Source organism: Perca fluviatilis, chromosome 11 (assembly GCF_010015445.1).
Source record: "Perca fluviatilis chromosome 11, GENO_Pfluv_1.0, whole genome shotgun sequence".
Taxonomy (NCBI): Eukaryota; Metazoa; Chordata; class Actinopteri; order Perciformes; family Percidae; genus Perca; species Perca fluviatilis.
The window spans coordinates 23573182-23590697 of record NC_053122.1 but is presented as its reverse complement, the minus strand read 5'-3'; positions in this window follow the sequence as shown (position 1 = coordinate 23590697).

Here is a 17516-nt window from a genome sequence, read left to right as displayed (position 1 = left end):
AGTCTATTACCACTTTATTTAGATGAAGCTAAATATGCTTTGGACATTAATTTCAGCTTTTGGAGAAAGCATCCAAAGTTTCTACAGTTTTTTCTGACTTATACTGACAAGGCAAGAATGATAAATGTCTGCTAAAGCAAGGGCTTCATGGATTTGCATATAACTTATTTATTCCATCACCACCTCCGAAACCGCCATCTAGACGCAAAATGAATCATAAACTTCTTGCTGGAAATCCAATTTTTCTCCCAGCTGGCCTTCCCATTTCCTCATTAGAATATCAACAAAGTTGACCACATAAATCTCTGTTCTGAGCACCACTAATCTAATGGACCTAAGGATCTCAGGGGTTGGAAGTGTACATTTTGGGGATCACTGGCAGCATGTGAAAATCCAAGCCCTGTAGTGATAATGACCTGAATGACCAGGGGAAGCAGCGCTATCAGCTTGAAAACCTCCTCCACTTAATGACATGTGGGCTGCTTAAGGGCTGATATGAAGTTGGAGTGACATAAGACTGCATACAGACAACAGCAGCAGCAGTACCCCTGCCCTTAACATTTATTTCCACTCTTCCACTTTGCCTGAAATTACTTAACACAGTTGCCTGCAGGAAGATGGGTCACATAACCTTCGCCATCACCATCACCATCACCATCGGCTCTAAAATACATTAATGCCTGACTTGGTGAGGACCACTTTAGAGGGCAAGAAGCAGAACATTTACAAAACCAAAAGAGCTATATTACTTTAAAAGTTAATGTTGGAACTGTTTAAAAATGCGTAATTTGCAACAACAAAAAAAAACACAAGAATAACAAACAAGAATATACGTGAATTACATTAAAGGATACGGGCTGGCGATATTATATATTTTGTTTTTGTCTCATGAAAAGCCCAAAACCAACTCATTCTTGTTGGTTTTGGTCTTTTCAAGGTCTTTATAGAATATCACCAGATTTATCCTTTAAACAAATGCTAATTAAAGGAATAGTTTTACATTTTGGGAAATATGCTCATTCGCTTTTTTGCCAAGAGTTAGATGAGAAGCTTGATACCAGTCTCATAGCTGTCTGTTCAGTATGAAGCTCCAGCCAGTAGATGGCTAGCTTAGCTTATTATAAAAACATAAAACAGAGGGAAACAACTAGCCTGGCTCTGTCTACTAAGAGTGTAAAAGCATAAAATAAATCCATCTACCAGCACCTGTAAAGCTCACTAATGAACACGTCATTTCTCAATTCTTTAATCCATACATCAAAGTGTAAAAATGAGCAAGGTTGTAGTTTTACAGGGGGTTATGTGCAGACTATTTCTTGCGGGGGAGCAATGCCTTCCTGCAGTATTGTTGTCATCGTGAGGTTGCCAAGCAACCAGCGGAGACTCCAGGAAGTCACTGCTCCTGGCCAAGAAAGCAAATGCGCATATTTCCCCAAATGTTGGACTATTCTTTTAATCAATAACAAAAATGAGTCACTGACACAATGCATTCCCTAGCCCCTTACCTTATCACAACTGACCCTAATTCTAGCCAGTGCCCCTCGTGTTACCCATCACGGACGCTACTTTTTGCCTCTTAAACCAAGTCTTAAAAACTGTCTTTGCAAAATTGTCCTTACTCCCAAGGTCTAAAATTCATATTGGTCCTCACAAAGATAGACATACAAGACCACACACACACACACACACACACACACACACACACACACACACACACACACACACACACACTTACAAAGACTTACAGCACTGCATCAACTTTCAGGGGCAGGTCACAGACTTCCAGACACTTTATCTCAGGTTGTGGTCAAGAATGACTTCCTGTCGGATTGCCTTTCAGTCATGCAGTTCCAAGCATCTCCTGTTTACCACTCCACTGGCATACATACAGTAATTACAACTGACCCTAACAGGGCAACATCATAATTTACATTGAAATAGTGTGTACAAACGGCATGCAGGCTGTGCAGGAGGTAGTCCATATATCCTATCTGTATACATTTGAATTAGGCATCTTCATCTTTCTCTTGCGTCTGGTGGGTAGTGAAACCTTTTTTCTAAGCTATTTCTTGCAGAGTAGATTGAAGATTGGCTTTTGTGAGATGCAATGTGTGACTGTCTGTATTGAAATGAGCACTTCTTGTCTGTATTAGGAGCAGTCTAGAGGAAGAAAAGCTCACACGAACGAATGTGTTCCGTAAAGTGGAAGTGTTTCTGTGCCACTGGGGGATATTAGCGCTGCTTATTTGCATGCAGTATAGTCTTCCTCCACAGCGCTGCAAAGGAAGGTCTGGCTAGTCCACACAGCATTCCGGGATGGGAGAAAAACGTGCTCTGGTTGCCATTTCTTTAAACCAATCACAGTCATCTTGGGCGGCACTAAGCGCCGGAAACAATGACGGTGCCTCTGCAAAATATCCTCAGGAAGGAACTTGTTTTGGTGGAACTTCAGAGATCAGAGCTTTCATGGGTGCTCCGCATGGTAAACATTCATCACATAGTGTGCAATATGACTATCTTACATTGGTGTAAGAAATTCAGTCAGTGTTGTGGCTGTTTTAGAGGGATGAACCATGCCATTAGTGGCTATGCTATTTCACAATGCCACAAGGAATATGTTGGCCCAGATTAATCTTCAAAATGAGCCAACAATTCAATAATCTCCACGGCCTATGTGCAAACCGTCATATTTTATTATAGAATTTGTCAACAGGATGAGAGAAGACAGATAGTACACAAAATAAGCCTGCAAGAGATTTGATTTGGACAGATTTGTGTGGGCTCACAACATTGTGCTTTGTGCTGAAGAGATTAGCAAACATTGCGTGCACACACTTGAGTAAGTGGCTGTCTTGTAAGGTACATGCCGCATAGATACATCTTTCTAATTTCTCATCTGAGCTGCATTCCAAGTAATTTTCCATAGCTACAACACCTCTGAAATTCTCTTCACTATAGATGTCAAGAGGTCAAGATGTTGTATCTACACTCCAGTATGAATCCACGCAGAAAGGAAACAACCACTGTGATACTATTGCTCCATCACATTATTCTGCGGACACCCACTGTCATGCATCACCTTGGCAGCACATTAAGTCTTATATGCTTTATGAAAAAGGATTTAAAAGGGAAAAGTGCAGTCAAATATCTCACATTGACATAAATACTCTGCACACACAAAGGTCTACATATTCCTGCTCAAAAACAATTACTCATCTTTAAAGTCTTTTGTCTCTGTGTGCTTTGTTTTGACAAAGAAAGGGGGTCCATTCATCACTATAAATGGAGGGAGACACTGTGAATTTTCACTGTACTGTACTTCAGCATATTCAGCCACAGTCAGCGCTGCTGGATCTTTGGCTGTGAGACGGCGATTTGTGGTTTAGGATTCTTTGGGCTTGGAAAGCATACCTGTCCTGCATGTGTACATATTTCACTGTGTGAAAAAAAGTTGGTGCTCTCTAACACTGAGTTAGTTTAACAGGTCAGCACCCACATTTTACTCCTGTTATATTACATCAGCCACACTCACACTTTGTGTAAGTGAACAAGTTTTGAGGGTAACAAGATAAATCTGAAAGGTCGTGAAATGTTCACTAGGAGAGAAAAGTAGAAAAAACATTTTTGCTACACAAAGTTATGCCTATTTCCTCACTTTCCTCTAATCTCTGCTTTGTCTCTTGTGATTATTGGATACTATTTACTTCTTCAGGAATCCACAGTATTTACATTTGAGAACACACACACAGTGAAGTGAAGACCAGTGTGAAGTCCAATAAAAACTAAAACACAACTCCCGAACGCCAACTTTTTCATAGCACAGTACATTCAAAACCATGTCTTAATATTTTTGGATAACCCTAACTAATTTCAACGTCAATCTACGGCTGACCATAACACATTCAACCCTTAACTACATTTCCTATTATTCTCAAAAAATGTATGCTCTTTGAGACCAAATGTAATTTTGTCGACTGAAAATACACTATGTCTATAAAACTAATTTTTCATTTAACCCTCTCCAGTTTGGAGTGCTCAATTTAGAAATCCAGAATGCCTCCCTCTAAATCTCCCCGTCTTTTCATCACTCTTTGAACTTGTCACAACTGGTAGACTTTTTTTTTTTTGTAATTCAAGTTTTTATTGTTTTTCCATGTGAGAAACACAACTGGTAGACTTATGCAACCAATGAGAGGGTTGCAAGTAAACATTTCATTTAAAGAGTTCATGAGCCTAAAATGTTTGGCGCACCTCTAATGCATATTGTTCACACATAAACAAAGACAAAGACGTTTGCCTGAATCAGTTGTCCGGGGTTTTGCATAATGCCTCAGCCACAGACTGTTTACTCCCTACACTCCTTATGCTCTATTTTGGGCCTGATAACCACTCTGTTTGGCTGAGCATTAGCGAAGACCTCTATTGTTTTATGTCTGAGATTATTTTTAATATTATAAAGAGCCAAAGATCTGCCAAACTACAGGGCTTTTTTCTGCCTGCTTCCAAACAACATGCAAAACCTCAGCAGGAAATCTGAGAAGCCCAGTCTATTTCTCTGTCGGTGTAACCACTGCCCACACAGGTACCAGGCCGTCTTTCAACACCTTGTTTATTACACCTAACTTAAACTATGTCCTTCAACACATGGGGTAAAAACGTCAATAAAAACACATGGGGTAAATACGTCAATAAAAACAGACAACAATAACTTTCTTTTACTTGTGGTCTCAGATAACTTAGTTCACTACACCTAGAAAAACCTTTGATAGGTTTGTGACGCGTGCAGTCTCATCGCCAGCCTCATCAAACTTTGAAGTGATCCCTTGGTAGCCAACAAAGAGAATTCTGGCAATTCACTAATGGACTTGGATACCATGACTTATTCAGCAGTCTCACATTCAGCCCAGCACCTGAATTTGGGATAGTTTTCACCCATTTCATGTTGGTTCACTGCATCTTTCCCTGGACTGTCAAGGACCCTGTTCTAAAATACATTATAATGTGAAGGGTCTGCACTGTGGTCCTCTGGCTTATTGGGTTGTGCAAAAATCCAAAGTGACTTAATTTAGATTTAGGCTTGAATATTATCCTAATAAGTCTCTTTGATAATTCCAGGTTACCTTCAATAATGTATTTACGTATTAATTTTCAACCAAATAGACAGACATGGATTCATGATTTATATTTCGTATCCAGCAGGAATGGTAAAGCTGTGTCTATTCCTTTTATAAGGATTTCTGAGATGAGCTGCTGACCTCACCACCTTCTCCCTAACCAACTTTGAAATTAGCTTTGTATAACAAACAATAAACACTAAAACTGGGTATTCACTAAGCCCACTAAATTATTTTACTGTGCATGAATTTAATGTCATGTGATTTTCTATAACTAGATTACAGTAACAGGAAGGATGTGATGCAGAATCAATTATTCATAACCTAAAAACAACCTGCAAACTTAATTTCCTATGAGTGTATGCTTAATTATCGACAGATATGCTCCTCACTCACTTGGCCAACTGAGAGATTTAGGACAGAATGCATCTGGTTCAAGAAACTGGTCTATTTGGGCCTATATTTCATGGATATAATCCATCTGGACCTTTAAACCTGACAGTAAAGGAGAGGTAACATTAACAAGAGATTGATAAAAACATAATCGTTAAACATTCATGGACCTAGTGGTCCTACAACTGTCAACTTACAGTATCAGGGAAAGGTTGGGCTAATTAGTGTGCTCTGAACCACAGTCAAACAGGATCAGACAAGTCTGTAACCAGGCAGTTGCCCAGCAACAGTATCAAAACGTTAACTAAATGCCCTCAAAATTTCTGCCTTACTTAATCTTCCTACCTCACATACAGAAACGTTTCAACAACCCGCAGGGCAGGGAGTCATGCCAGGGATGTCCGAGGGTCCAGGGTCTGGGTGCAACCAAAATCTTTCAGTGATTGGCACACCTTTGATAACAAGAGGAACTATTCACTGAACTCACTGTAGTGTATAAATAGACTATGAATCTACAGCCACACTAGTGCCTCTGTAAGGCTATACTTAAGCCGGTTACACACTGGCTGCGTGGCGTGAGCGTGGCGTTTCTGTTGCGTGTCAGCTGCATGGATTTTTCTATGTCTTTACACACCTGAAACGTGTCTGACGCAGCGCTGCTGCTGCTAGCCTTGTCTGGACGCATGTATGTTTCCCATTGATAAAATGAAATACCATGTTAAACATAAATATATACTGATTTGATTACAGCAAAGACAACGTCGGCAGTATTGACGGCAAAATAGGCTACAGAATATGTCGTTCTGTATTGACAGGTGCAATATTAGAAAATCGATTTATTTATTTTTAATTACATTTACATCTGCATTTATATCAAAACCTAGAGGCTTTCAAACATCAACATGTCATTTATTAATATGTATTTGTGTCTAAACAACATATAAACATCTTTTCCTATTCTATTTTGATTGGAAACGCTTACAACACGCTTGCGTGTCGCGTGAAAAATAGGCGTTGGTTCTATTTCTAGCAGGCACGCGTTTTTGGCTCGAGCCGCGCCTGAGACGCAGTGTGCAGTGTGCAAGCTCTGTTAACAGGGGAGCCGAAATATAAACGGACGCCACGCAGCTGGCACGCACACGACACATCCAGTGTGTAACCTTCATACATCCATGGTGTAACCGGCCTTAAGGGCACAGTGGTGCTTTGAGCGAAATGCTAACGTCAGCATGCTAACATGCTCACAAAAGCTTTAATAACATGATTTTTAGCAGGTGTAATGTACAGTATTCACTATCTTGGTTTAGCAAGCAAGCATGCTAACATTTGGTATTTTACATAGGCCTAAAGTACAACTGAGGCTAATGAGAATGTCTTTAGTTTTGCAGGTATTAGGTCATAAACCGAAGTACTAAACAAATTGAAAAGTGGTGACCCATCCCAAGAGCCCTGTTGTTAGCATGGGTAAAAACCTGCAGTAAATACAGTACAGGCCAAAAGTTTGGACACACCTTCTCATTCAATGTATTTCTTTATTTTCATGACTATTTACATTGTAGATTCTCACTGAAGGCATCAAAACTATGAATGAACACATAATATGGAATTATGTACTATTTTAGATTCTTCAAAGTAGCCACCCTTTGCTTTTTTTGCTAACTCTGCAAACCCTTGGTGTTCTCTCAATGAGCTTCATGAGGTAGTCACCTGAAATGGTTTTACCTTCACAGGTGTGCCTTGTCAGGGTTAATTAGTGGAATTTTTTCCCTTATTAATAAAAAAGCATAGGGTGGCTACTTTGAAGAATCTAAAATATAAGACATGTTTTCAGTTATTTCACACTTTTTTGTTAAGTACATAATTCCATGTGTTCATTCATAGTTTTGATGCCTTCAGTGAGAACCTACAATGTAAATAGTCATGAAAATAAAAAGGAAACGCATTGAATGAGAAGGTGTGTCCAAACTTTTGACCTGTACTGTACATACCTGGATTGCCATTATGTTGTTCCCATATCCCTGGCCTCCAATATGATCAAATAATATAGCACACATACAAGACTTGCTTTATCATCATTACTCATTTCATTTATCTGTACAGCACTCTTCTAGTCTTAACAACTACTCAATGTCCTTTTATGTAGAACAGGAACATTCATCATTCACACACAGTGGCTTAAACATGGGACTGCAGGGACAGGGATTGAACCACCGACCTTCCAATTAGTAGACAACCGTTCTACCACCTGAGCCACAGCCACCTCTTAACTGACTTCAATATGAACAATATATGTTTTATAGTCTAAATACTGTAGCTTGAGAGCACCTAATCAGTTGGGATCTGATAGGCTATTACACTACTTGGAACAGCTACAGAGTACTTTACAATCTTGAATCAAAATGTTCTTTTACAGACACAAAAAGAAAAAACTTCATTAAATAGCAGTATGAAAGCAAAAGCTCGTGTGGACAATTGCAGATTATTCAAATGTAAAAAAGCCATCTTTAAAACTGTGACTAGAGCTCTCAGTTGAGGTTTGGTGAAACACTGAAACACACAGTATTTAATTGGCTCTACTGAGGTCTGTGTAAGCCCTGTGGTAGACTGGCAACCTGCCCAGGATTTACCCCCATCTCTCACCCAACGTGCGCTGGGATAGCTTCCATAAGCAGATGGGTGGCTGGATACTGGGATATTTTCTGTTTAACTGCTTGTCCTACCAACAAAACTCATTCCCATATTCTGTACACATTACCTAAATCAGAAAACAGAAAGGGATGGCCATACACCAATTTTAACGCTGCACTTCTGGAGGGAATTTAGATAAAAGTCATGTTAACCTGTCAGTTAATTCCAAACAGCATGCTAACTGATGATCAGAGGTGTCAAGTAACAAAGTACAAATACTTTTGTTACCTTACTTAAGTAGAAATTTTGGGTATTTATACTTTACTACGTTACATCCTTACTCTTTTCAATTACATTTACAAATAGCCTCGTTACTTATTTCAGTTTGGCTTGTTTTCATTTCGACAAATACATCGTTAAAAAAAAAAAAAAAAAAAAAACAATAAATCACAACATCCGATAGAGAGTGTATTTGATTTGATCGGGTAAATATATACTATTCCCCTTTTGTTTGTATGTTATGATCCATCGTACCTGCAAATGGCATACAAATCACTCACACAATTTTTTGTGGCAGAGACTCAAGAGAACTCGAGCGAAATGTCCCAACCAAGCACCAGCGAGGAGGTTGGTAGCCAGGAAGACCAGCCAACCCTTCTACATCCCTGGCCGTACCGGGAAGAATTTTTTTAAATGGATGGATGCAAAAACAACTCCTTTCGAATGCGCTGCAAGCTCTGCGCACCCAAGCACCACGAGCTAATTGTTTCCAAAACTTGACATCTAATATGAAAAAGCATATTGATATTATTTTTTTCCCCCTTACATTACTTTTACTTTTATACTTTAAGTAGTTTTGAAACCAGTACTTTTACACTTTTACTTGAGTAAAAAGCTTGAGTTGATACTTCTACCTGAGTAATGAATGTGAATACTTTTGACACCTTTGCTGATGATTGTTAAATCAGTTTGTTCTCTCTCCTCCCTAATTTAATTTGTTATTCATCTTTTCTGATGTCTGACACTGTCCAGTCTAGAGCAGAAATGAGGAATACTGAATGCCTGTAAATCACTTCCAAAACACCACCCACACTTCATCATAGTTCATTGCTATGTAAACAAACAACATGACAGATTGATAACACAAAGTAAGAGTAGCTGTATTTCCTGTCTAGTATTCAGTATCACACCTGCAACAAACTGTCATATATTTTTCCCCTCAGCACAGGCTTATTACCAGGATTCATATTTCTGGGGAGAGAAAAAATAAATATAACAGAAGTGAATTGAAGGATGGTTTGACTTTTTTGGCACACTGACATCGGAGTAATTGTGATCTGTGCAGTAATGTTATAGCCTTGTTCCAATAGCTTTGACAAGCATCTGTGCAGTGAATACGCAATGCATTTGGACTGTCATTGTCATGGAAAACAGACACTGTAAACACAAATATGTTCCATTTTCCTCTTATATTTCTTAGTTGGCTGTCATCATTTGCTATCTTGACTTAAATGATTAAAAAGTCCTACAGGCAAACTTTGAATAAGCTTTATTAAATAAACCTGCAGTTTTGAGCATAAAAGTTCCTTCTTAACCTTGGGGAAAATGTCACAAAATAAACAAAATTCTAAAGTTAAGGAAAGACAAAATAACAGAAAGATGTGACCTTCGAGTTGAGATATATTTTGTCATATAAACCTGCAGTGAATTATACAACATGCAACACATGGACAAGAGAAAACATGCAAACACAGACTATGTATAAAAATGGACCCCTTTATAATGTCTCTGAATTTTGTTTCATTTATTTTACCAGGGATTAACATTACATTTTGGAATCTTCTTAAAATAAGAAAATACACACTAAGATGAATCCAAGTGATGTTTAATTATTAAATGGTCACATCACCTCCTGATCTGTAACTCCACTATGCCTCTTTTTTTACTCTTTAAGGAATAGTTAGATATTCTGGGAAATACACTTACTTATTCACTCTCTTGCCATGAGTTAGATGAGAAGGTTGATACTTCTCTTATGCCTATGCATTCTAAAGCCATGATGCAATTAGCCTAGTTTAGCATAAAGACTGGAGGCAGGGATAAACATTTGAATTTCTGAAAGTACTCCTTTAAGTGTAGTCATTTAAACCCAAATGTGACAACTTAGCTGAATGAGGATGAACTCTACTGTTGTTGGGAATTCATTCATAAAACTCTTTATTATAATGGTTTTGTGAGACATAAAATTGTGACTATATACTAAAATCCTTAGCATAAAGTAATACAAAAAAGACCCAAACAACACGCACCCTCATGCTCACCCCACCCCCACCCCCCCCGAACTGAGGAGTGACTAAGAGCACTGTGTGTCAATAGGTGTGGGATCTCAAGAGCAATGCCCACCTCAATCTTCTCTTTCACATTCACTTCACTCCCCAGATATGGCTTGAGGGCAGAGCATCAGTTCTGGTGTCTCACGCCCCACTACTCTTTCTCCCGGGTTTATATGAGAACTTGAGCCCCATGAATTCATCTCCTCTATTGCTTGGGAAATTTCATACGGCATTATCTGAGTCAGACAAGTGATTTATGCAGCAAAGAGCCTGCTTTATGGTGCCATATGAGCAAATGAAATTTTCTGAGATACAGCAGATAATGCTACAACAATACTATTTCACATGGAAGGTTTCTAGTGCCGTTTTTCATGAGTGAGCAAATCACTGCAGGAAAGGTGACAGTGTTCAAGGCTCACATGGGATTGCAAACACCATTGTTTGCCTATTTCTATCAAAAAGCTGCATAAAATGGAGAAAGAACTTCTAATAACATAATAAGGTGAAATAATCCCTGACCAAAGCCAGACAAGCTTGAGATAACCTATTGTTCTCTTACCTTGGGGTATTCACAGAAAAAAAAACAGAAGCATCTCATGGTTCATTGTAACACTACCAGGATAACAGCACCATCCTGTACAGTGCTCTGGGTGTCTCTGATGAGTGGAGTGCACCAGAGAATCCAGGATATTAGAGATTTCTGAAAGTGGATACTAGTACAAAGTGTAAAACAGAGCAGAGTGGGGTTTAACCTTGGCTTTAATAAGGCCTCTTGGGTGTGCCTGTAAGGGAGCATGGTCTTGCAGCTCTTTGGTGCTTTTCCCAAAAAAAAAAAGAGGAGAGGAGCCTAGTATCTCCTCAGTGGAATGAAACAGGGGATGAAGGGACAGTTACCACAGGGACCTAGTTGAGTGAGGGAGAAACAGATGGCAGCATGGAGGTGATATGACAGAGAGGAATAGTGAAGGGACCATATTCAATAGACAAAAACATTTTATAAGCTGGTCAGATGTTTTCATCCTGTCACATGAAACGATTGGATAAAATGCTATTTCGGTTTGTACTATTTTTGTTTCCTTGTCTTTAAATAAACACTGGAAAAGGACCAATGTGTTGCTCATCTAAGATAGTGTGAGATAAACAACTCATAGATAGCAACTTAAGCATTGTGTATTGACCTATCTGCTCATGCCTGTGTCCCACTTTATCTATGTGCATGTGACTGGGCGTTTTAGTGATTCACAAGTCCAGTCAGACACTATTAATGCCTCATGTAAGCAGATAATGGGGTGGTCCACATTGACCTACCTGGTTTGCATCTGCTCTGGGTCACATCATTGCATAAACATAAGTGGCTGGCTGACAAGAGCTGACAGCATGGTCATGTTGTTTGCACAAAATAGCGAAGCAGAGCCTGCTGGTTGGAAACTTTGATGATGCAACTGCTCAGTGCAAAGAGCCAGAGATGTACAGAACAGAAGACAATCTTTCCTGTTTAATATGCAAAAGTATCTTAATATTATTTTTGAAAATAAATGAGTTGTGAAAGTTTGATCCTGGGGGCTAACACATTTTGCCTCTTCACTTTCTCTTCTTCATGTCCTGTTGAGAGAGATCTCTCTGTACTGCCCCCTGAGAGCTTTACATAAGACTTGACTACTGAAAGCTGATATGAGAAGTTTGTAAAACTTTAAGATCAAGTGATACCTCCTCATCACTCTGCTTATGCCCTCAATTATGTCCCTGTTAACTTCTGTTCTACTCCTTTTCCTCTTTACCCTGAAGAGAAAATGAGAAAAGAAAAGAAAGACACTGTCTTGCATAGCTGTTAATTTGGTGTTGTCTGGCTTCTTGGATGTGAACATCTTGGTTTCAGATATCACAGCATGCAGACCGATTTTATGACACCCAATCCCCCTTTAGCCCCCTCTCTCTTTCTCTATACTACCCACTCTCTTAGCTCTTTGGATATATTCCCCTATGATTATAAATAGATTCTAATTAGCTCCTCCAGCCATGGGCAATATAATTGTTCATCAAGTAGGGACTGCATACATTAAAGCTTGTGCAAAAGTCAGAAGAATAGCAAATCCCCTTTGCCTCAATTCAATTTTTTCTCTGTAAAGCAGGGATTCATTTTCCTATATTTTATCAGTTCAAAACTAATTCTGCGGTGCAATCAATTACCTTTATGGTTCAAAAGGACTAAGAGAGATCAACCCAACCTTATGACTGAAAGTCACACAAAATCAGAGGGCACTGATGTTTAAAAAAGTAATGTAGTACAATACTCACGGTTTTAAGAATACATGCAGTCAATTATATAAATGTTTTTTAGGATTTTAGAAAAATGATTTTTTTTTAGAAATGAGGGTCAATACTTGACCCTCATTCCACCCAGCGTCTCTTCATAAATCAGCTGATAATGGATAGATTGATCTTACTCCTTTATGTAGCTTACAGATGTCATCTAAGCACTTTTGATACACTTTCTAATTTCACTGATTTCACCTAAAACTTTCAATTCACACTTCTTTCCCCATTATTCAAAGCTTGTCAAGACCAAAGACTTGATTTCTGAGATATGGCCAAAAGATGACACAAGACTCATTCTTTCTTTCTCTCTCATATCCACTTTTCCAATTTTGTCTGTTTAATGTACCCCAATCAAGCAAGTCCCTAGGGAAGTTTTGTTCTTTAAAGTTCACATTTTTGTTCTTTAATTAGACTGTGATAAAAAATCCCCTCTCTATTTAAAAGGTAAGTAGTCATTCCACATAGTTTAAACTCCCAGTTGTCAGAGGAAATTATGAAATGATGCAAATTTGTCCCTGACATATTTAAACATTGTATCTCTTTGAAATAAAAGATTAAAACAAATTCCCTATATCCTGGAGCCTTTTGAAGTTTGTGTACTCTCTGTGGTTTTTCAGCACTCACACTGAGCCTAATTTTTTCCAACATACAAAAGTTTTGAAATGTGGCTGTGCAGTGAATTAATATAAGCAGAATTCTACAATACCTGTTCTTCTGCAGATAAAGAGCCAAGCCAGTGTTTGGTTTCATGTTTCTTGACTCCTTTGTTATAATAATATGATCCATCTGCTCACCTGGCAGCTGTCTGTACTGTTATTCTGCAACTGTTGGTGCAACTGCATTTTGCAATACCTTGAGCAACATCAGTGCTTTGTCTCTAAGCCTCCTATAAGAAATATATAGGGCAAGGGGAAAGTAACATGGTTGTCAACCTGAAACTTGGATGTTATCAGCACTTTTATTTCTTGTTGCAGGAGCAAAATAATGATCTGCTTCTTCAGACAACTTTGAGTCAGACTACGTGGTTTACATCACCTCTCAGTAATAGTGTCTTTTATACATCCTTGTGTCCTTTGCTTTACAAATGCATAACATAAAAATGTCAAAGTCTGCATATAATGATCAGTACAGTAAATTGCATGAATGGCGTGAATTCAAATAACCATAAGGAAAACAACCACCAACATAAACAGATGCCAATTATTTTGTAGGAATAGTGGAGCGGATCTACTGCATTTCAAGACCTAACACCCACATGATGGCTCGCATGGCTACCAGAGTGTAGATCATCAGCCCTGAAAAAGCCTATTTTATCTCCCAGTCACAGTGCCTTTGTATTGTCTTGGAAATTAGTCTTTAATGCTGATAGCCGAAGGGCATCAATTAAGCTCAACAACCAGAAAAGAGCTCTTTGAGCATTTAACCACTCAGTGTGTAATTATGTTTTATTTTGCTGAAATTTCTTATGGTATTTTAACACATGTGTCTGCTAATAATTATATAAACCTATCATTAGAAATGTACATCATAGAGATTTAGATAAGCATGAAAAGGCGGGGAGAGTCTCATATAGAAATGTGTGCATAGATGGGTTTACCTTCCACTAGATGCAATCATTAAAGAAATGCTAAACTTTGTGGATATTTGTGAGTTTTTGGTGGTGTAATAGCACAAGACATTTGTATTTTTCACCTTTCACAAGGTTTATTGTTGCTCCCCCGGCTCAACAACCCAGAGATTACTGGATCTCATCTCTAATTGTGAGATCTCCCACAATAAAGAATATTTTACTCATGGACTGTAATGTTTATCACTTGAACAACAAGATGAACGTGAACAATGGCAAAAGAGATTTACAAAAAGAGGGATGTCGTACAGGCAGAGAAACAGCAGGACTGCATTTTTCATGTTCAATTGTAATTTGAGAATTTGATCTGATCACTATACCCAGTGTGGTATAGAATAGAGCCATGCTGCCCTCTGTCTGTAATATACCAGAATTGCTCTTCTCCACCCAAAACAAATGAACATTTTTTTTAAATATTATTTCAGAAGGGAATTCTGATTTAGTCTTCATTTCCATGTTTGTGAATTAAATTAGAGCACTTAGTCTTGCATTGTAGTGGTAAAGGAGATCCCTTATTATATAAATATAATATATAAAAGACTGCTTTCTAAATCAACAGCAACCAAATACAAATTGGGAACTTCTTGTAACATAATAATGTTACATTCAAGCTATTGCCAAATAACTTGATACAATAACGGCTCCACTAAACTCTCTCTGTATTTCTCAGCATGGCTGTGTGTGTTTAGAAATTGGTGTCGCCCAGCGACTTTCACACACCGAAAATCAAGTGAAGATAATTACCTCTTCTGAAGAGTCCATCATGTTTTTTGAAATTCTCCGTTTCTTCCTTGGCTATGTAGCAACTGTGTGGAGGAGGGGTGGGGGTGAAGCGCAATCACGGAAGGCTTGTGTCATGTGGACGCACCGACAGAATTGTTGTAATTACTTAGAATTCCTCATAGGGGAGACAGAAACTATGCACTATGGGCCCTATCTTGCACCCGGACGCGAAATTACGAATCCCACTAAGGCCATGCCAAGACCCGCCCTACGAAGCAACTCAATTGGTTGGGGTTAGGCATTTTACCTCGAGTGGTTAAGGTTAGGATAGCTGATTGGTCAGGAGATAGGACCTGAACAAACAGGGTTACCTTACCTTACGTTCTCAGTGACGCCTGGCCAATAAATGCTATTGAAAAGCGTGTCTTGGCGTGGCCATAGTGGGATTCGTAATATCGCCACCCAGACGCAATGCCCGACGCAAGTGTCTTTGCTCTTTTAAGACTGTCCACGTCGTTTAAATAGCAAATGCACATGCGCCCATGGGCGTGCTGGTCTTACAGGGAGGTGTGTTCAGGTGAATTCTTGGCGTATTGCTATCTTGAAGCAGCGGAAAGTGATCGCGCCATTGAGTCCATAGCATTTCATTGTTATTTTAACAGCGCGTAAGTAAAATGCGCCTGGGCTTATGCACAGCGCGTGCACACTATGCATGTTACACACACAGTGAAGTGCAGTAGCACACAAACATGCAAAAGATTACAAAATAAAATATTACGGTGCAAATCCGCCATTATAATAGCAATGCGCCAAGGTACAAACGCGTCTGGCTTTTAAAAGGGAAGGGAAGAGGACACTCTGATTGGTTTAGTGCATGTTACGCCCAAAACACATGAATGAATGAATGAATGAATGAGGACACTAAGTACAACCCTTTTGAACCATGCGCCAAAAGTGGATTTGGATACGCACCTGCGCCATGCGCTTTATGCCGTGTACTTAGATCGTTTAAATAGAGCCTCATAGCTTTAATATGAATATTTGAAATAGGTCAAGGGTTGGTTGTAATAGGCCTTTTTCCATTTAAGACATTTTGTCATGTCATAGTAGGGAAAGCACAGGTGTAAATAATGCAATGAATGATGGCTGAATTCCATTTAGCTGCTTCAGTTTCAGGGTCCTGTTATGGTGCATGTTGGCTCACTGTCACACTCTCTTAGTTTATCAGGACACTTGAATAGAACAGAGCCACCGTTAATGCTATTAGTAACACCTGTGCTTTCCCTGCTATGACAAGTTAAAATGTACGAAGATGAGGACTTTAACAGAAGGTGAAACACATCTCTAAAACTGAAGCAAATGTATCTAAATTATGTTTCAGCATAAAACATAAAAAATAAATTTTGCATAAGCATTCAGTCCCTTCAACTCAATATTAAGTATAGAGCCATCTTTGATAGTAATTACAGTCTTGATCTAAGTCTAAGTCTGTACATCTGTATCAGCTTTGCACAGGCAGGAATTAGGGCCACTAGAGTTTCACGGATAAAACACTATACAGCAGCTTTATGTGTTTCAAGGTAATTAGGTCAATGGTGGTTAGTGGTAAACGTACACCAGATCAAAAGGTCATAATTTACAAAGTGACACCTGTATGTGCGGCTTCTTACACTTTGCTGACACAAGGTAATACTCCTGATCAAACATAAGACTTTTGATGCTACAATGCATGGTCGCACAAGTCCAATAGTATCTTATTCATTTATTTGACTGCAATGCGCGACCTAGTTACATCTGTGAAGTCTGAATCAATAGTTTCTGTAGACATTCTTTCCATATGGTGAAGCAATGCGGCTGATGATGAATGCTTTGATGAATGACAATCCAAAACCACATTTTTGTGCATAAACCATTGTTTTAAGCAAAATAGCTGAAATTGAAAGCTACATTAGCCGACCATATATCCAAAGGTCAATCCTGCTCACTGTTAAAGACAGTTAAATAGGTTAATATATAGTATAGTATTTAAATGTTGTTTTTTTTTCACTGAAATTATTCCTATTAACCTGCATCTGAGGATTTCTGTCTCATCTCAATGGGAAACATGTTGGTGGATACTTCTGCTGACAGAAACTAATCTGTACTTGAGATGTTTGTTCTCTTTTTCAGTGCTTGGAAATGATATATGATTTGTACTTAAAGAATGTATATTTTTCAGAACTTGGAAAATTATACTTGATGTGTATGAATGATTATGCTGTAAGTAAGGCCTATATAATTAACTTGTATACACTTACTTAAAGACTTGATTGCACCTCATCTATCCTTCCTTACCTGTTTTTCTTTTCTATGTTTTAGTTGTTCTGGTAGGGTTCAGTTTAC